The sequence below is a fragment of the Balaenoptera musculus genome, chromosome 1 (genome assembly GCF_009873245.2).
Source record: "Balaenoptera musculus isolate JJ_BM4_2016_0621 chromosome 1, mBalMus1.pri.v3, whole genome shotgun sequence".
NCBI lineage: Eukaryota > Metazoa > Chordata > Mammalia > Artiodactyla > Balaenopteridae > Balaenoptera > Balaenoptera musculus.
Window position 1 is genome coordinate 67616957 of NC_045785.1, and position 22190 is coordinate 67639146.

At 35.0% G+C, this 22190-nt stretch overlaps 1 protein-coding gene across 11 annotated transcripts in view; it reads right to left on the reverse strand.

The window, feature by feature from the left end:
- The window catches only part of ZZZ3 (zinc finger ZZ-type containing 3), a 113674-nt gene that overhangs the window by 86058 nt on the left and 5426 nt on the right, over positions 1-22190 (reverse strand). For 2 of the 11 annotated variants that reach the window (XM_036825042.1, XM_036824985.1), the window contains exon 2: positions 1197-1508. The exons of 7 other annotated variants lie outside the window; for them this stretch is intronic. The gene's annotated coding sequence lies outside the window, so the exon portion shown is untranslated. Of the gene's footprint in view, positions 1-1196; positions 1509-9956; positions 10055-10420; positions 10589-11727; positions 11893-22190 lie in introns of those variants that run through there. 2 more of the 11 variants (XM_036824975.1, XM_036824996.1) reach the window with 2 other exon arrangements.

The window sequence follows — 22190 nt, forward strand, 5'->3', positions numbered from 1 at the left end:
GAATCAAAGGTGATTCATCTATACGGTGTAAAGGTACCTACAGCATATATTTGAAAGGAATCTTAATATACTGGGTGTTGGGGTGGGAGGAGAGTTTCAGGTTCCAATCCAAACTAAACTACTTACTAGTTATGTGACCTTGAGCAATTAACTGACACTCATTCCTCACCTGTGAAATGGGGAAAAAGCATTCCTACCACACAGAATTATCCTGAGAATTAAATGAAATAATTTATATAAAGTACTTCCAGTACATATTACATAATCAATAGATACACATAATAATGATTGTTAACATGTATTATGTCCAATGCTAGGCACTATACTTTATATTCATCATCTTATTTAAAACTCTCAAAAACCTGGGGGGAGGGGGGTCCTATTATTATTCCCATTTTACACATGAGAAAACTAAGGCTTGAAAAGTTAAATATTTTCTTCAACATTACACAGATAATTAAGTGGCAGAAAAGAGTCTTAACCACTTTGATACTGTGCTTTACAATAACAACTTTCTCATTATACCTTCACAACAATCTCAAAAGTATACAGGATAGGCATGATATTCATTTCCTGTAGCATATGGCAACAAACTCAAGAAATGCCTACGATCACACAACTAATAAAGCCAGAATTTGAGCCTAGGTCTTATTGCTCAAACCAGAGTTCAATTTATGAGACTATGTGGCTCTCTACATTATGGTATTAATTCTATAAACACTGTGAATGAAGAACTCCTTCCAGAAGAAAACAAGAGAGGTTATATTTAATAAACAGATGATACATGCCCTATGTTAATACTTCCTCCCAATGGCTGTCAACAGTCAAATTTACCAGAAGTTAAAATATAGATTTACTGGGCTTCCCTGGTGGCGCAGTGGTTGAGAATCTGCCTGCCAATGCAGGGGACACGGGTTCGAGCCCTGGTCTGGGAGGATCCCACATGCCGCAGAGCAACTGGGCCCGTGAGCCACAATTACTGAGCCTGCGCGTCTGGAGCCTGTGCTCCGCAACAAGAGAGGCCGCGACAGTGAGAGGCCCGCGCACCGCGATGAAGAGTGGCCCCCACTTGCCGCAACTAGAGAAAGCCCTCGCACAGAAACGAAGACCCAACACAGCCATAAATAAATAAATAAAATTAAAAAAATATATATAGATTTACTTAAGAATATCAATAACAACATTACCCTACTTACATGAAGTCTGTGAGAATATCCCAGTGCTAATCAAACGCAGAAGGTATTTTGACAGGTCCATTACTGTTTTCTGCATATGCTTCTTGTTTAATGAATGACATCATTTAACAGAGAACTAGAAGAGAGTTTTATACTTCTTTGTAAGTCATTCAGTCTCTCCTGCAAACTCATTCCCTCTCTCTGTTCATGAAGAGGGAAAAGATTTCCATCTTTGGAAAGGTGTGAAGACTGAAGACAAGACAGCGCCTAAGGCTTGATACGAAAAGTGCCCTTCATTGTATTTATCTCCTATTTGTCTCCTAGAATAGAAAACTTAAGAGAAGCAAGCCAATTAAATAGTTAATATTGACACAACATGATCAAACAAATGATCTGTAAGATCAAAATTAAAATTGCTTCTTCTATAATTACCTATAGTTTGACTGGATTTTAGTCATGACAGTATTTTTAAATATTTAAAAGAAACAGCTACTTATTTTTTAACCAAAAGGGGTATGAGCAAATATGGTCATCTGATTCATGACAAAGGTAAAACTATAGTACAGTGGGGAAAGAAAGGTTTTCTTTAATAGATTACAGAGGGTCAACTAGATATCCATATGGAATAAAATGTGATTTGACTACTACCTCATGCCATACACAAAAATCAATTCAGACAGACTACGGATCTAAATGGGAAAGGTAAAAAACTTCTTTAGGGCTTCCCTGGTGGCGCAGTGGTTGAGAGTCTGCCTGCCAATGCAGGGGACACGGGTTCGAGCCCTGGTCTGGGAAGATCCCACATGCCGCGGAGCAACTAGGCCCGTGAGCCACAATTACTGAGCCTGCGCATCTGGAGCCTGTGCTCCACAAGAGAGGCCACGATAGTGAGAGGCCCGCGCACCGCGATGAAGAGTGGTCCCCACTTGCCGCAACAAGAGAAAGCCCTCGCACAGAAACGAAGACCCAATGCAGCCATAAATAAATAAATAAATAAATTTAAAAAAAAAAACTTCTTTAAACTTTTTAGAAAAATTTAAAAACTTCTTAGCACGAGAACAGCTTCATCATCTTGGAACAGGCAAAGATTTTCTTGAACAGGTCACAGAAAGCAGCATTTGAAAAAATGGACTGGGAATTTCCTGACGGTCCAGTGGTTAGGACTGCTTCCATTGCAGGGGGCACTGGGTCGATCCCTGGTTGGGGAACTAAGATCTCCATCGTGTTGCGGCCAAAAAAAAAACAAAAAAAGAAAAGAAAGAAAAGAAAAAAGAAAAAAAATGGATCAACTGGATTATGTTACAATTTTAGAACTTCTGTTCAGCAAAAGATACCATTAAGAGAATGAAAAGGCAATCCAGAGTGGGAAGAGATATTTGCAATGTATATTTCAATCAAAAAAGGACTCATGTTCCAATATATTTTAAAAATTCCTATAAACCAATAAGAACAAGATACACACCTAATATTTTTCAAACAGGCAAAGATTTGACCACACAAAAAATGAAAGCCAATTAGCCAATAAACATGAAATGATGCTCTACTTCATTATTCATCAAGGAAACAAAAATCAAAACCATCTGACTATGATTTTTTAAAAAGGCAAAACAAAAATTGACAAGAGGGAATTCCCTGGCGGTTCAGTGGTTCAGACTCTGGCGCTTTCATTGCCAAGGGCCCGGGTTCATTACCTGGTCGGGAAACTAAGATCCCACAAGTCAACACCACGAAAAAAAAAAAAAAAAAAAAAAAAATTGACCAAGAATGTGGAGCAACCAGAACTCTGATACGCTACTGGCAAGAGTGTAAACTGATATAACCACTCTGGAAAACTGTCAATATCTACAGTTCAATAAATATACACCATCTGACCCAATCATTTCAATCCTAGGTATACAGCCAATAGAAATGCATACATATGGGGGAAAAAAGGGAAATGCATGCATATGTTCATCCAAAGACATGTATAAGAACGTTCATAGCAGCACTATTTGTAACTACCTAAATGCCCATCAACAATAGATATATAACTTGTTGATTATTCACACAATGAAATAGTATACAACAATGAAAATAAGCTAAAAGTTCATGCAACAATAAAAAGCTCATAAGCATAATGTTTAGCCAAATAAGACAGACACAAAGGAGTACATACTGTATGTTTCCATTTATATAAAGTTCAAGAACAGGTAAAACTAATGTGTGTTGATACAGTTGATTTAAACATGGCTGACCCCATCTACATGTATATATGTATATGTACACATACACACACACACACACACAGAGCATATGACGCAAGCAGCACCAATCACAGTTCCTCCATGAGATCTGTTTATATGGCTAATGAAATAGCCTAACAGATAGGATTTTTCTCTAGAGTAGCAAAAAATAAGGTTGAAACTCCCCGTGGCCAAGCAAAAGAAGGAAAAAGAGCCCTAAAGGGCCATCATTTAAACAGTTTGATTTAGTTCTGCCTGAAGCGAGATAAACAATCTGAACTTTTCAACTTCATAAGTCAAAAATATTCCCTTAGTTGACTGATGACTTTCAAAAAATGAAATGCGAATGCATCTATACATCATTCTGAGGTCCAAACTAGCTTGGTTGTTCATGGAACAGACTAGTTTGGAAATGATTCTTGGACTAGCAAGACTGATTCATTTCAAGATACATTAACTGAGCACGTTATGTTACTATGCACTTACCATCATTAAGATAAAATCTCAGCTCTGTACAATGGTTCACCTTCAGTAAACATTTGTAACGTAAGTATTAATAATTCAGCAAGGCCTATGTGAAATGTCTGATGTAAAGATCCCTCTATTAACTTCAATTTGTATAAATGTCTTCCTTTCAGTAATATTCCTCACTAAAACTATCTTTCAGAGCTGCCTAGCTGTACATAACATTTTGAAAATGGTTACAAATAATTACGATTGTAAGTGCTTTTTTAAAATATTAAAAACAAGTCTTACACATATTGTAAATCCACTATACTTCAGTTTTTAAAAGTCTTATATTTATAATGATTTTAAATTCAAATTCTGCAATGCTCTAGAGTGGTTATGAATTTATCAATTAGTTAAATTTAGAGAAAAGGCTAAATTTCCATTAATTTTATTCAGTGATTTTTATCTTTAAGGATGTTATGTAATGTCAGTTTCTTTAAAAGCCAGTCACAGGTAACAAATGATTACTTAACCCTTTCTAAAAGACATGTTCCATCTGTCCTAAGAATTCTCAATGGTTTTGGTCAACACAACAATCAAGGACCAACAATGAAGACTACGAAAAGTCTTCTAACACAACATTTTTAATCAACTATATGCCAATATAAAATTAAATTTTTTTTAAAAGACTAGGAAAAATCTTAAAAGCAAATAAAAAATCAACAGGAGACAAACTACGGTAAAGAGTCATATTGAATTAGGACATTTTACCATTCTTCTCTCAGGACAGAGTCCTCCCAGAAATATTTTTTGATATCATCATCAAGGGCTGAATATCAAAATGCAAAACCCTTGAAATCTTATCAGATCTCTAGTAATTCCTCTAAGTTCTTGAATTTTTACTGTCAATTATCTCAGAGAGGACAAAAAAATTTCACCAGTATACTAATCCACCTCTAAGTGGATGCTCCACCACCTTTAAGAATCTATAGAGGTTAAGGAGTTCCCAAGCTAGTTTTGATATTTCAAAAACCTAAAACTGCCATAACAAGTCTCATATAGTTGATTCTCATTATTCACAGTAGTTATGTTCCATAAAGTTGCCACAAAACACTGAATTAGCCAATACTGAACCCTTTCTCCCAAGGGAAATGCAGAGTTAAGTTCCTGCAAGCCTCTGGTCACATTTTCATCATCTGATCAATACATAACCTTGTTTTATGCATGTTTCTGTTTAAATACACCTTATTTAATATATATTGTTGATTCATTAACATTGAACTTACAGCCAACAGCACTGTAACTAGTACTAAAATGAAACCTGTCTAACACATATTTTCTATTTTCTCTGTAAGATACATCACAACCTTATTGCACTTAGGAACACTAGACAGCACTTCAGCACGACACTTGGAGGTCACTTTAAACAGCAAAATCTCACCCCAAAAAACACAAAAATGTGAAAGACATGGCACTAAACAGACCATGAAAAGAACACTGTTTACAGTATGCGAGCTGAAAGAAGGCAGGTCATGACCTTGTTCAACCTCAGTTACGAACATGTGCCTTGGGCAACTCAAATTTTTCACCACTCTGCAGGTCTGTGAATGACCATGAAAGCTCCAGGAGTATTGATTTTGGTGTTACAAATAAATTTTAGCAAGTAGGTGAATTCATAAATTCAAAACCTGCATATAATGAAAATCAACCATATTTACATTCTTATCAGTCTACCTGTTTCTTGACTAGAAAGTTATATGGCCACGTTAGTTATCTCAGTGCTGATCATAAGTATTAATAATGCAATTTTTTTAGTAAAAACCTTTGAAAATATAGATTAGAGGGGAAATAATAAATGAGAAGTTTTATAGGGGAAGAGTTGGGAACTGTTATCCAGAAAATACACATACCTAAAAAACACATAGAAGATAATTATATCTTAATTCTATCTTTCTGGCTAAGAAAGTTTAATGTGCTAATATAATTGACCTAAACTAGGATCATGTGTTTAGAACACATGATACTGCAAAAACATGGTAAAGCATTCTCACAAGCATAGAGCACAGTATACAACTGCAGGCTTCTGGACTTCAATTTACTGTTACATCAGTGTGGAACACTTTTCTGGTTAATTCCCTCACTTCTTTCAGTCCTCTGCTCAGATATCACTGTATCAGGCTTCCCTGATCACCTACATATGATATTCCCTGATAGCCACTCCTTGCCTCCACAGAACCACAATCTCCATCCCCTTTACCCTACTTCCAGTTTTTTTGACAGCACTTATCACCATCTGAGATATGTTTAAATCATATGAAACTTCTAGTTAATAGGTCAAAAATGATCAAATAACAGCCTTTTAATAAGGTTCAATGGAATATTTGCTTGCTACCTCCCACAACTTAAATATAATCTCCACTAGAAGGACTTTGTCTGTTTTCTTCTCTTTTATAATCCAGAGCCTAGTCAGAGCTTGATGTCCAATACTATTTGTTAAATGAATAATTACTATACAATCATCATTAGACACATCCTTAATGTAAAGTACAAATATAGTTTAACCCATTTCAACAACCACTTAATATACTAGTGTATTCCTTTCCATTCCTATTTATATGTGCATTTTTAAAGTCAAAATTCACATTCATATTCTTAATTTTACATCCTGCCTCACACACACTTAACATGTCACATGGTTAAGTCTTAAAATTGTTAATGGATATAGAAGAACCTTGTAAGTAGTCCCTAATTCAACCATATCCATTCTGTTAGGACATTTAGACTACTTCTGATATTTTATTATTGATTATAAATAACCCTTTGATGAATGTCCTTGTACATTCTGTACATTTCTGCATCCCTGACTACTTGTTTAAAACAGATTTATCGGGTCCTAGGATGTGAACTTTTTTAGGGTTGTGATGAACACCATCAAGTTGCTTTTAAGATAAAGCTTTTATATTTTATACTTGTTAATATAAAGCTGCATATGTTAAAACTTCTAAATTTAAGGTGACTACAAAATAATGCATTAAAATATCCTTATTAAGCATATTTTATATAGAAAGGTGGCTTATACTACAATAATTTGCTATCACTTGGTGTAGCTTTAAGTGTTTTAATGTTACTAATGAAAGACGATTTTAGATTTAGGCTAACCAATTTATTATTCCATTTAATGTTTTCTAATAAACCTAATCAACTTTTTTAAATTTTAAAAAAGTTTAATCTGATATTCTGATTTAAAAAAGAAAAAACTGCATTTCAAAGAAAGTGTGTGGCAGTGAAGAAGGTCTAAGATTTTTTTTTTTTTTCCAATTCCTGCACATCTTGGAGAAAAAACAAAAAACTGAAGATGGCGTGTCATAAATATGGCAGAAATCAATAAAGGTTAAAAGGGACACTTGCTAGAAGTTCTGTGAAGGTGTTCTGATATTCTGCTCAAGGCTACAGAATGGTTATAAATACTGATTCTAAGGTATTTCAATTTACCTAAGGAACATTTTCTTATCTGAAAAACCACTGAGTAACTTGACATTGAGGCAGCAATGTTTACCAGAGAAACACATAGGTGCCGAATGCCAAATGGCTGATTATCAGAACTTCAGACTAAACATCTCTCTCAGGAACCACTGCCAAAGGCCAGTTCACTCCATTGTTTTGAGGTCACGGCCCAACTGCCCACTGTTAAGAAACCCCAGTGTAAAAGATTATTTACCAAGGAACACAGGACATCGTGGGGGGGGGGGGTAAAAAAAAGATGACAAGTGTCATCCAGCTTCCCTACTAAAAGACAGAGTTTTACGCTGTTCTCCTTTATCACGTCTAATTTCTGGTTTTAATATCAAACGCTTATCTCTAAAGTCTTTTTATCTTTTTTTTTCTTGTCCTGCCTATTTCCCTATTACCTGTTGGTTTCAAGTGAGAGAAATCCAAACTCAAACGGGTATAAGCAAACAAAGGAAAATTACTGACTTAGTAACTGAATGACCTAGGGGTAGATTTAGCTGAGGTACAGGGATTCGATGTCATTAAAATCCAGTTTTTATTCCACTTTTAGCTCCATTTTTGGATATTTAACATTCAAACATATTTATTATCTACTTTGTTTTAGATGTTGTGGAAGCAGTGGAAATAAGACAGGTAAGGAAGGTCCCTACTTTTATTGCGTTTACACTCCAGTAACAGTGAAGTCTTGAGATTCACTCTGATTGGACTAACTTCAGTCATGTGCTCATCTCTCATGAACCAATCACTTGGCCAGTGGTGAGCTGATCCGGCTTTAGCCTGGATAATATACTCCACCCCTAGGACTAGGGATGAGCCTACACTGGATCACATTAATGTCCTTTATCTTTTTATACCTCTCTTTCTACAATAATACCCCTTTTCCCAATCAGTATGTTCATCAAAATCTTATAGAAAACACCTAAATTGGATATTCCAAATTAAACCCTGCTTTATAACTAAACCACTTCTGATGATTTTATTTTTCACTAAAAAAAGTTTTATCTTTATCCAGAAGAAATAAATTAATGTAATTTTTGTTCTTTTCTCCAGAAATGTCAGCATAAACTTCACCATACAGAGCTATGAAATTTTCTATAAATCGATGGAAAAGTTAGCGCAGACTCACATTTTAAACTAATCATACAAATATAAAAGATAATCTTTTCCCTAGAAGTGAAAGGATAAAACTTTATGATTCTATGATTTCATAACAAAAGTAGTAAAAACATTTAGGTTTAAAATCTTTCGAAAATTAACATTATGTGATATCATTTACATAAAGTTCAAATCAGAGAAACTAATCTATACTATCAGAAGTCAAGATAAAGGTTACCCTTGGCATGGGGAAGTAGAAAGTGATTGAAAGGAGGTACTGCTGGGACTTCCCTGGTGGTCCAGTGCGTAAGACTCCGTGCTTCCAGTGCAGGGGCCTGGGTTCAATCCCTGGTCAGGGAACTAGATCCCATATGCTGCAACTAAGACCTGGTGCAGCCATGTATATATATATATATTTTTCTTTTTTTTTTTTTTGGAAGGGAGGGAGGGAGGAAGAAAAGAAAGAAAGGAGGTACTGCTAATGTTCTGTTTCTTGATCTAGTTGCTGGTTCAGTTTCTGGAAATTCACTGACCTTTATACTTAATGATGATGTGTTTTTCATATTTATGTTATACCGCAACAAAAACGTTTTGAAAAAGTTTATTACATTTGAAATTAACACTCCTATATACAAGAAGCTAGAAGAATAAACTTACAGTAGAGATATATCAATAGGGACCAATAATAATGAAGAGGCACATTTCATTTTCTAGCAGGTAAAGGTATGCCTCTTAAGTAACAGGCCACAATTACTTCTATCCCATTATTTTAGAGCCCAACTATCGTTCTTCTTCCCTTCCCTTTATACTATCATTGTGACCAAATCCAAGTTTCCAATCATTCTGGGCTAATCTCCATTTCTTCCAATTTATATCTAGCAATAGCTGTTCCAACAGGAACCACACATTTATGAACACACAATATAAACAAAACATATATTTTTCATTTATAAAAACTTTTCTGGGATAATTCAGGAACTCAAATTCCATATGTACTCTAAGTGCATTTGCCACCCTAATTTGTCATCAATAAATTGAGCATTAATTGTTTTAACTCTAAAAAAAAAAAAAAAAATCGCTGGATCCCCTCATAAAAATCACTCAGAAAAGCATGCAGTTAACAATGGCACACATACAAAAAGCAAACTTCCAATGCAATGATTGAAAACACCCTCATGTTATTCAGCCCTGAAGACACACCCTAACAGCTTTTTTGACACTTAGAGGAAAATGAATATGGACTTTATATTTAGATATTTGGTAACAAACTACAATTCTCTGAGGAGAGATTTTCTCTTGTATAAAAGAGGAAAGCATACCAATCTTAATATTGATAATTATCATATGAATAAAATGAGATCATTGTAGAATGTTGTCAGTTTCCTTTATCCAATTCAGGGGAGTTTCTAAACTCACAAGATATCCCCTTCTCTGTTTTTGAGCAGTTCAAAGCGGTAACAGGGTATTTTTAAACATGATGCAAAAAAAAAAACCTTTTAATTACCTTTATTGGAGAAGAGAGTTACAAATATGTCAGGGTGGAAAAATGCAATACACACTGCAGTGACTGGAATTGAAGGTATCAGTACATATAGCCTGAATCTAAACAAAAGGAAACATCAGAAGCACAAATTGAGGTACATTCAACAAAATAACGGGCCTAAACTCTTCAAAAATGCCAAGGTCAAGAAATTTGAGGAACTGTTCCAGATTAAAGGAGACTAGAAAGACAGGATAATTAAATACAACGCATGATCCTTGATTTTAAAGCGATGAAAGTAATTATTAGGATAACTGACAAAATTTGATTATGGACTATAAATTAGATATTATATTAATGTTAAATTTCCTGATTTTGATCATTGTAACTGTGATTTTTTAAAAGAATATCCCAGTTAAGGAAAAAAGTCTGGCAGTATACCTGGATCTAGTTCCATTCTATGAAACTTCATTACAGCCCTTCATTACCTGAAAATAGCTGCCACCTCCCGTTCTCCACCCATTCCAACCAAGTCATCCCTTCTCCACAGTAAGCACTCCAAACTCCTTCAAAGGTTCTCAGACACTTCATCATCATCTGGTTACCCTCCTCTTGACACATTCAATTTTTCATTTACTGTTCTTAAAATGCAGCTTCTAGAAGCAAGGCCAACATTGTAAACACGTTCTAACCAACATGGAATACATATTACGGCATATCCCTTATTATGGACATAATCCCATTAATACAACCTGGTACCTCATTTGTTTTGTTTTGTTCTTTTTTAAACAACTCACACTGTTGGATCTCTGAGATTATGCAAAACCAAACTCCTAAAATTGTCTATCAAATCCAGCTAGTTCTTCCCCCAGTTGCAAAGGTTTCTCTTCTCAGTGGCCACACCATTTAAATCCCCCTGAAGCTTTTAATCAAGTCATCACTTCTCTCCTTCCTTTGAAACTCCCATCTTTGACCTGCATTTCCTTCTAGATTTCCTCCTACCTCTGAGATAAATTTTCTAAGGCTTTTCCCCTCCATTTTCTCATGCAATGTGACTCCTCTCTGCTCCCTACAAAATGTACATGTCCCACCCTTTCTAACCCTCTCTCCATAGGTGAAGTCAAACTCTTTCAGATAAATTTAATCTATAAACAGTTTTATATTTCTAGCCCCAACCAACACCAAAAACTTCAGACTGGCATATTCTGAGCTCTCAATCTAGATATCCCAATAGTTGTATTCAACAAGTACAAATCCCTAGTCATTTTCTTTCTACCTCCAAAAAACTATCTCCTCCCTATGTCAACAATCTAAAGGACATATATCTAATCACCCAAACTAAAAAACTTTGAGACATCTTAACTCTTTCCTTTTCCCATCAGTATACAATCAATAAACCCTACTTCTTCTACTTCTGAAATGTCCTGAAAAAAACTTTCTACTCTTTCTGTCCTATTGTTATTGCTCCAGGTCAGGCCATCATCACCCCATTTAAATAACTGTAATAGCCTAATTAATCTCCTACTCCAATGTATTATTTATCTGTTCACAAATATATGTCTTAATAAACAGAGCCCTGGCTGATTTTTCAGTCCCCTCATTAGAAAAAAAAAAAAAGAACAAACAAAACACCACAATGACTTTCTCCCATCTTCAATTCCTAGAAAACTTTTCTTCCTCAAAACCCAATTCAATGATCCATCAGAATTAAATGCTTTCTCTTTTGTTCCCATAACACTTAAATCTTCTATCACAGAATTTACAATGTATAGTTTGATGTGTGTATATTCCTTACTTGATTACAGGCTCCTTGAGGGAACAGTGCAATTCATGTTTTATTCTCTAGTACAATTCCTTAAAATTGGTGAACTGAATAGAATTCTACTCAGAGAACTTTTTCAATCGAATTCCATACTTTTTCAGAAATTCTTCACTTTTAAGTAACTCACACCATAGGTTCCTGCCTGTGATTGCAGACAAAATTTTGAAAGCTGTTTTTAGTCATGTATCCTTGCCAGTTGAGGTGTTCAGAAAATAAGCACAACTGTATATTTATGCAAAGTATTAATAAAAATGTTAAAATAGACAAGGACAAAAAAAGCCTTTTTAGATACATCTCTTAAGTTTGACATAAATCCCTCTGTACCAGTATTTAAGAAAGGTTATTTTACGCCTATTAATGTAATGGTCTTAATGCTGATGAACTAGCCTATTTCTCTACCTTACCTCCAAGGACTGGAAAATGATTTCAAAAACTACTGTTTTTTTTAAAAAAAAATAAGACTTTGTCGTTTCTAATCTTCTGGCATACTCTGATTCACCACAAATTAACAAAAGCTATCAACATCTCTCTCAGTTCCCTTGTGTCATTTAAACGATCTAAAACCTGTGGCATTAGCCAAATAGGTAGAAAATGAATTCTTGGAATCCAATCAAGGGGTGAAACAACCTGAGTGGGGTTTACAGAACTTTATCAGGCAATGGAATTAAAAGGCAGTTACAAAAAGCCTTAAACTTGAATGGAGAAGAAACCAAAGGGCATTGGAGTCCCACTGATATCATAGGGACGATTTTTGTTAAAGGTTCAATGTGTCCGTGTGCAGAATGAGAAAAACCACCTGGACAAAGGCAGCTTCCGAAGCCGATCAATGTCAGGCTGATAATCAGCCAGTCAAGAGATGGTAACTGGTCTGTGTTCATAAACTGTGTCACAGAAATTTCAACTTGCTTGAGACAACAAAACTATTCCCTTAAGTGAGTGACTCTCTGCCAAGGTGAATTAGAATTAAATACTACTAAAATTTAAGTATTATATATCAAACCCACAATATTAATATTTCCATGTTAAGTTTACAACTACGTATTTTTTCTTTAAGCTTTTATAGTGTTTAAGAGAACTTTAACATTATAGAATCTGACAGTCTTATAATTCTAAATTTAAAATAGTAACTGACCTCAGTCTTAGGACATTAAGTTTAAAGGTATAAAGTATTTGGTTTGGTTAATAAGCAATATTGGAATGCTTAAGAGAAATTATGACTGACTATATTTATAAGTTCCACTTATTAATTTTAAAGGAGTTTTAAGTATCCGGGAAAGTCCTGCTTGTTGAAATTTTACATTTACTCTGTAAGGTATATAAAGTGCTAAAAAAAATAAAATAAAATCCAGTATAATTAATGTGTAAATATAAGGAATGTAATGAAGTTAAGCAGCAGTAGTAGTGCTACTAACAGCTAACAGTCAAAGAGCATTTTCCTAGTGCTCAACATTGTTCCAAGTACTTTACAATATAAAGTCATTCATTCAACAAATAATCACTGAGCATACACCATGAAGCTCTGAGAATTAAATCAGTGAACATAAATCAGTGAATTATGAAAACATAATTTCAGCCTTCGTGGATCTCATATTTTAATGAGAAGAGGCAAACAATAAATATCAAATATGATAATTACTGTGAAGAAAAATAAACCAGGGAAACTGAAAGGAGGAAGTGCTCTTTTAGATGGTATGAAGAGGGTCACACCAGTAAGCATCATTCACAGGGAAGTTATGTAAATGATGCCCCTTGGAAACTCCTTCATCAGGGAAAACCTCTCTAGACCAAGTGACATTTGAACCTAAGAAATGAGGGAACAAGGCATGCAAATATATAAGTGTATTACAGAAAAAGAAAACAAGTACAAAAGCCATTTTACCTGGAAAGGGTGTTTTAAGGGAGATTTAATCTCTTCAACGAGAATTACTAAGATATAGTAATCAAAGGGTCATCCCCCCACCCAGGAAAACAAAAATATTCTTAGTTTATATGAAACTTGCTAAATTTATTAATAGAGTAATAAAATGTATAAGTTGAACTTAAAAGACAAGTTTTTTAATTTGTTAACTACTCAATATTATTTTACCAAAACTTGTAAATGGTCTTCCTTACACCCAAAAACAGTCACAGACATCAAGAAACAATGATGCAGGGCTTCCCTGGTGGCGCAGTGGTTGAGAATCTGCCTGCCAGTGCAGGGGACACGGGTTCGGGCCCTGGTCTGGGAAGATCCCACATGCCGCGGAGCAACTAGGCCCGTGAGCCACAATTACTGAGCCTGCGCATCTGGAGCCTGTGCTCCGCAACAAGAGAGGCCGCGATAGTAAGAGGCCCGCGCACCGCGATGAAGAGTGGCCCCCACTTGCCACAACTAGAGAAAGCCCTCGCACAGAAACGAAGACCCAACACAGCCATAAATAAACAAATAAATAAATAAATAAATTAAAAAAAAAAAAAAAAAGAAACAATGATGCAAAAAAAAAAAAAAAAAAGAAACAATGATGCTTCATTGCTCTAAGTAATTCATTAGAACTAGAGATCTAAATTTATTTAATGAAACTAGATGCTCTTTACCACATAACAATCATGGAATAGTCTCCTCTTTAAACAAGGCTGTCTCCCTTCCAGTATGAAAGTCATTTTCTTAGATGTAAAAGAAGTAAAACAGGATTTGAGTAGTTGTCATTATTTAATATCTCCCCAATGAATGGGCCTCTTTCTTCCTTACTTATCTTGCTGAGTTTAGCTTAAAGCCCTCCTTTGTTGGCTTAAGCATTTTTTGCAAACTTTAACTCATTCAGAGCTCTAGCCTCCCCATACTCCTACTGACACATTTTAGTATCAACCATCAGTTATAAACCATTAGTAATGCAGGTATTCTTGATACGTTTTCTTTTGAAGTTTATTAGAAATTACCTATGTGAAAGTCACAATATTTTCTCTGGATGACTCATGCACTTTTCTCCCCTCAGTGGAAACTTTTTGTAATTTTAATACATGTTCCATTTTTTTAAATAACATGTTTCATTTTTAAGTGCCTTCTATCAATATTGTCTACATCATCTGTGGTCATTACCAATCTTTTTTCTGACCTTTCTGAAACTTGCTTTTCTGTGAATTCCTACCTAATAATTTAAAATCCAAAGTGACACAGTCTCTAACTTTTGATTCCCATGATTTCCATTTCTATCTAGGAGACAAAGAACAGTATTTTGGAAAAGCATGGACTTTGAAATCAGACAGATAGATATTTGTCACTTACTAGCCGTGTAACAAACGTCTCTGAGTCTCCATTTCCACATCAATAAAGAACAGATTTAATGAGCACCTATTTTATATCAAGTGCCTTATATACTCTACATGTAAGTAGAAAGTATGTATCATTTATATTGAGGAAAACAAGAGCTTAGATATAAGCAATTTTCTTAAAGTCACAGAGTTTCTAAGTGCTAGAGCCAGGATTTAAATCCAGGTCTATCTGATTCCAAGCCTGTGTTCTTTTTGCTACAACACAAAGAGGAGACTATAAAATGGGTCCACTTGCCCAAAACAAATGTTCAATAATAGTTAATTCCACACTGTTCTTCCTTGTTGGTCGGAATCAATTTCATACCAAGAGTTCTCTTCCACATTCAGGAGACTAAACTGCCAGCGAATAATATATCAAAAGCTCTGATAATCTTTATTGTTAATGTATTGTTTAATTAATCCACTTAATTAAAAGTAAAAATTCTATTACATTATGCCACGTAATTTTCAGACATTTTTGTGTTAAAAGAGCCTTATATGCAATCATAAAAACCCAGGGTTAGAGAGACAAAAAGTCAGGTGGCTGAACTACCTTATTCAGCATAATGTGCTACTCATCCTCAAAATTCTTAAAACAATGTAGCGAAAAAGGGTTTTTTAAAAAAAAAAAAACTGTCATTCTTGTGAGGTGTTCAGATCAAGACAACAGAAATGCTTACCATAGTTTTCCAGAAACCAAGCAACCACCAAACAGAACTCTGTATTTGTCAATATCATCATGGAACTATAGTTTCCCTTAATTATCTTCTCTTTCTCTTCTCCTCATTCTCTCTTCATACATTAGATTGTGAATAGCCAATTAAGTGAATGAAAGAATGTTTCCTAGGCCCAAACACTACCATTCACATCACTTTGAATCCTGCCAATCAGTTAATTGATCAGAGTGAACAGAAACTAAGAGCTAGAATAGTATTTTTTTTTCCATTTCTTAAAAGTAAGTTAAAAAAAGGTTTATGGATTAACGTTTATACACAGGTTTTTACTACTAATAATGTAGTATGGTACTATATTGAAGGACTTCTAAAATGCACCAGCTGACTTTTTAAAAATCTATAATAAGCTGAAAGTGAGACTGACAAAAAAAGAAAAAGAAATCATTTAGATTGATGGAAATGTTCTAAAACTGGACTGTGGAAATGGCTGCACAACAATGTAAATTTACTAAAAATCAATGAATTATACACTTAAAAAATATGACTCAAATCCTCCCCAAATAATCTATTATTAATAAGGTGACCAGAATGCTTTCTTATACTATTACCTTGAAATAAATGCCATCATTTAGATTTATTATTCTGCAAATATGCATGCTTACTTGAAATGAACCCCAAGTATGGTTTCAGCACATCAGGGCCTCTAAGTACTGAACTACAACTGTGGTCCTCTTTAATAAACAAATACAATTCTTGAATATATGAACTTATCATTGTGCAAAATTTTAAATGAAACACTAACCCGTAAGAGCTGCCTTACTACAATTGCACACAAAAGTATAAGGGAACAAAGAGTTTGGATAAATAACACCTTGATGAATAAACTTAAGTGATTTCTATTCTTAAAAACCAAAGTAATGAAATCACAGCTACTTCCAGTTCTGTTTCTGTATATAAAACACAATATTTTAGCAAAAACAGTCCTTGAATATAAGATCTGGAAGAAAATTCAAATTCCATTGTAAAATTTGACACACAAAAAATTCATTAGAATATATATCAATACAATGGAGCTCGAACAACAAGGAAGACACATATACATGCATATAAATGGTCCTGATGATAGCATCTCAAACCCCAAAAGTAGAGTTTGAATGCTTAAGTTCATATCCTAAACCCTGCGTTCAATGCCTGTGTGACACTGAGCAAGATACTTAACCTCTCTGCCTCAACTTGCTCATTTGCAGAATGAGGATAAAAGTAAACATCCCTGGACTTCCCTGGTGGCGCAGTGGTTGGGAGTCCGCCTGCCAGTGCAGGGGACATGGGTTGGAGCCTTGGTCCGGGAGGACTGCACATGCCTCAGAGCAGCTGAACCTGTGCACCACAGTTACTGAGCCTGCACTCTGGAGCCCGCGAGACACAACTGCTGAGGCGTGTGCACCTGGAGCCCGTGCTCTGAAATGGGGGAGGTCACCGCAATGAGAGGCCTGTGCATAGCAACAAAGACCCAACACATACATACATACATAAATAACATCCCTACAAGGTTGTTGTGAGGACCAAATAATAATGAATACAGTATTTACATGTATCTAGCATACAGCAAATGTTCAATAATTTTAAATTAGTATTATTTTTATAATGGTAATAAAAATCATCTAGAGTAGCCCTTCACAATGTTCAATATACATTCAAACTGCCTGGGAATCTAGTTAAAATGAGATTGTTATCAAGAAGGTCTGAAATTTCCATTTCTAACAAGCTCCCAGACAGGTGTCAAGGAAGGACACTTCTGAGTTACAAGGATGGTTCTCAAGCTTTGGCACACACCAGAATCATTTGGAGGGCTAGTTTAAAATAGATTTCTAGGTTTCACCCCAGAGTTTGAGAGAATTTGCACCTTTAACAGATTGCCAACTGAAATTCCCAGGACCATATCGTAAGAAATAATGCTCAAAGGTTCTCAGCTAGGATATGCATCAGAAACACCTGTGGGGTTTTTGTTTGTTTTTAAATGTAGGTGCCCTTACTATACCCTAGTATTGCGTGATCTCCTAACCTACTAAACCTGAAACTCTATGAGTGGGGCCCAGCATGCAATGTTTTTAAAGAATAAAAACAAACAAAACTTCCAGGCGATTATGATGTATGCTAAAGTTTGAGAACAACTGCCTTATAGTTACAAACGAATCAAAATTTCCTTCATGAAATTTTGCTAACTATAGAAAGGAAAGTACCTACCCAAAAATGTGCCTTAGGTCAAACTGGAAATTGTCCTGACTCATTCACCAAGAACAGCATTTATTCAAATTTAGTGGTAACTCTATAACCTTTACAAAAGTCAATTACTTTCTCCTTCACTCTTCATGAGATGTTCTCCTATGACATGATGCCCAAAGTCAAACATTTAAAATATCCAGGCAAAAAAAAAAAAAATTTTTTTGTGTGAAATTAGTCTCAATTTTTGCATAACGTTTAATTTCCACAAAAGCTCAGCAAATGAAAGAGCACTGGGGTACAAAATGTAGATACATGTTACTCTTAAATTATACTTGAACAAAACATCAAATTTTGACAGCTACAGGCCATTTATAATATTCTGGTCCTAATAATTACTGAGTGACAGCAAGCAAAATTCGTTTATAAAGGAAATTAAGTGTATCTCCCAGGCTAACTGTGGGACTTAAATGAAAGAAAAATTATGTGCAGGAACACAGTAATAAATCTTTCCTATGCCTTCCTTTACAATTAAGAAAGTGAAATGGAGGGGTAGAAAAGAAAGTACAAAGGGAGAATTTCTCATAAGAAAGTTACACTTAACACTTGAAGCCAGCCTGAAAGGAGTTGCTAACTAGGTATAGCTGACTCTCAATTTTTTAGTAGTCTATAATTTGATCTATAATCTGTATACCACAATGTTATACTGTTAATAAATACAAAATAAATATTTTAAAAGTAAAATGACTTAACCTGAGACTTTTTATGAGAGGGGAGGGAAGGGGCGGGGTGGGTACTCACGACATTCTTTGAAATAACAGCGGATACTACAGGGTAGCTGTCATAAAAATTTGAATGGGAATCACTGCTTGAAAGGAATTCAAAGAATGAAAAGAAAGCTGCCAACTCATAGGATAAAAGTCCAAAAAGCCATTAACTTGTCAGGAATGCTATACCAAAGTTTTCAAAACAAAATTTTTAAGTAGGAGGAAAAAAAAAAAAGGTGAGGTACTCTTGAAGGCCATCAATGACAGAAATTAAAAGCATCCTGTTTGCCCAAACAGCATAAAACACAAACAGGGTCTACCACACAATCTGAAAGCAAAGAAGGTGGTTCTTTGATGTCCCCTTCTAGAGTTCCTTAAAACTATGAATACCATGAGAAAAATGTCTAAGTGCTGAGATGTCCAGGTATAAACTAGATCAAGTTCTAGGATTTCTCAAGTTACTCATATCAAAACAGGATAACAATGCATTAATGTTTATAAAGGAAGTTAAAGTTCAAAACCAGACAAAATTATTCTATGGTACTAGAAATCAAAATAGTGATTTCTCATGGGCGTGGGGAGTTAATGACCACAATACAGCACAAGACAGTTTCCGGGGTTTTGATAATGTTCTACTTCTCAATAATAATTACACAGGTTTGTTCACATTGTGAAAATTCACTGAACTGTACACTTAGGAGAACTTTCTGTGTGTATTAATATGCTAATCATATTTACATTTTTTAAGTGGGGGAGGAGGAAATTTCTCCCTCAGGAAATGAAACGTATTACTGCAAAAGCAACATTAAAAATTTTTAGGGACTTCCCTGGTGGTGCAGTGGTTAAGAATCCGCCTGCCAATGCAGGGGACACAGGTTCGAGCCCTGGTCCAGGAAGATCCAACATGCCGTGGAACAACTAAGCCCGTGCGCCACAACTACTGAGCCTGCACTCTAGAGCCCACGAGCCACAACTACTGAGCCCACGTGCCACAACTACTGAAGCCCACACACCTGGAGCCTGTGCTCCGCAACAAGAGAAGCCACCGCCATGAGAAGCCCACGCACCACAATGAAGAGCAGCCCCCGCTCGCCGCAACTAGAGAAAGCCCATGCATAGCAACAAAGACCCAGCAGAGCCAAAAATAAATAAATAAATTTATTAAAAAAAAAAATTTAGCGGAGACCATTCAGATTAAGAATTACAGGTTTGGGGGCTTCCCTGGTGGCGCAGTGGTTGAGAATCTGCCTGCTAATGCAGGGGATGCGGGTTCGAGCCCTGGTCTGGGAAGATCCCACGTGCCGCGGAGCGGCTGGGCCTGTGAGCCACAACTACTGAGCCTGCGTGTCTGGAGCCTGTGCTCCGCAACAGGAGAGGCCATGATAGTGAGAGGCCCACGCACCGCGATGAAGAGTGGCCCCCACTTGCCACAACTAGAGAAAGCCCTTGCACAGAAACGAAGACCCAACACAGCCAAAAAAATTAATTAATTAATTAATTAATTAAAAAAAAAAAAAAAAGAAGAATTACAGGTTTGGGGTGGGGAGTAGAGAGTTAATATAGGTATTACAAAGCTCCTCAAGGGCTTTCAGTAGATAAATCCCACAAACATACATACACACACCTTTTTCAGGAGGAAAAAATCTTGGTACCTCCCTCTATAATACAGCCAAGCTAAATTTCACTCTATTTATGAAACACATAAATCTGCTTCTAATGGGGAAGTGTATATGAGCTGCAGTATCTACTTTCCTTAAACTTCTGTCCAATTTTTAAAAAAAGTTATTAGTAAGGAGGTAAGTAAATGCCAGAACACAATTAGCAACTGCTATTCCTGGACCACTTCAGTGCCCTTTTGAAAAATAAACTCACCCCTTAGGGGGTAGCAGAATTCTAGTAGAAATAAAAGATATATATTATGCTCCAATCCCTATAAATCTAATCCCAATCCAAGGTAAAAGGAAATTTCATCACACCTGGTTCCTCATCTGCAATTCTCTTTATGTAATACCCAAGCACAGGACATACGTGTTTTCAAATATTTATTACACTTTCATACTCACAAAGTTAATCTGGTTTTTCTTCCTAGCAATTATGTAACCACACCAGTCTGTAGCCAACAGAAAGTGTTCGTCAATATTTAATAAAGTAATAGCTTGGAAAATAACAGTTTTAAAGTGTAAGTAAGTATAAATATCTCACTTTTTAAAAAATTATTTTATTATCTTGAATAATTATTTCATAAAGGAAAAAACAAACCACACCTTCGTAAACAATAAGAACTTTAAACATTTAAAAAGCTCTCCTTGGCATGGATGCCCTCACTAATGCTCACATAGAATTTCTCAGATTCATTATTTAATTTCAGTAAATGCACAACATTGTCGCCATTCTTAACAGCTGAAAAACAAAGGAATTGTGATTCTGGAACTTGAGTCCTAGAACTGCTAACGAACACTTTTTTTTTCTAAATATTTTAAAGGGATATGATGTCAAGTTGTGTATTACTATTTAATGAGAGAAACACCTTAAGCACACATCCTAAATTGTTGATCTTAGAAGTTTATTTCTCTAATTCCACAAAATCTACCAAAGTAGTTTTTCTCTTTACAGCCTCTTGTACTGTACCTTTACATAGTTTCATATTTTATCTTTTCAAGAAAGGAGAAACTGCTTCATTTAATCCTACTTAATTCTGGTATATGGGAAAATAATATTTCAAATTTTGGTTGACAAAAGGAATTATAAAACATTGTTTTGTACAAAATGAGCTTTTATTATCCTCAAATTATAAAGTGCTTTCAAAAATCGATAAGAAAACAAACACAATAAAGAGACCAGGGCAAAAGATATTAAACATGTAGTAAGAATCATCTAAAAAACAATACTAATTTTTTTTAAGTTTGGGATTAAAAATAAGCAATATAAGATATAAACATTTAAAATGTAAAAATGAAACACGCAAAACAAAGAAAAATTATTTAATAAATAGACTTGAGACAATTACCGATTTGCAGGAAAACATTTACATTCTCATACCAATGCCAGAGGAGATAAAAAGTTAAATTTATTTAAATCTAACTTAGAAAAACTAAAATAAATAGTATTAAGATCAGTATTATTTATTTATTACATTTCTAGAGAAGGAAGAATTTCGTAAGATCAGAAATAAAACAAAATTAGGCCAATGATTTGATTATATTAATTTTAAAATTCTGTTTATCTGAAAAACTCACAAAAGAAATACACCTATTAAGCATAATGTTTCACCCCAGTAGTAATCTAAGAAAAAAAATGTTATAATACGGCTTATCCCCTATTACATTTTTATAAACAATACTTAATGTTGATGTATAGAGCCAACAGCCACTCCAACGTGAATATAAACTGATCCTTTTGACAAATATCGTGACACAGTTTTAAGAGCCTTTAAAATGTAACTAAAAATTATACCTGTAATATACTAGAAGATAATATTATATATAAG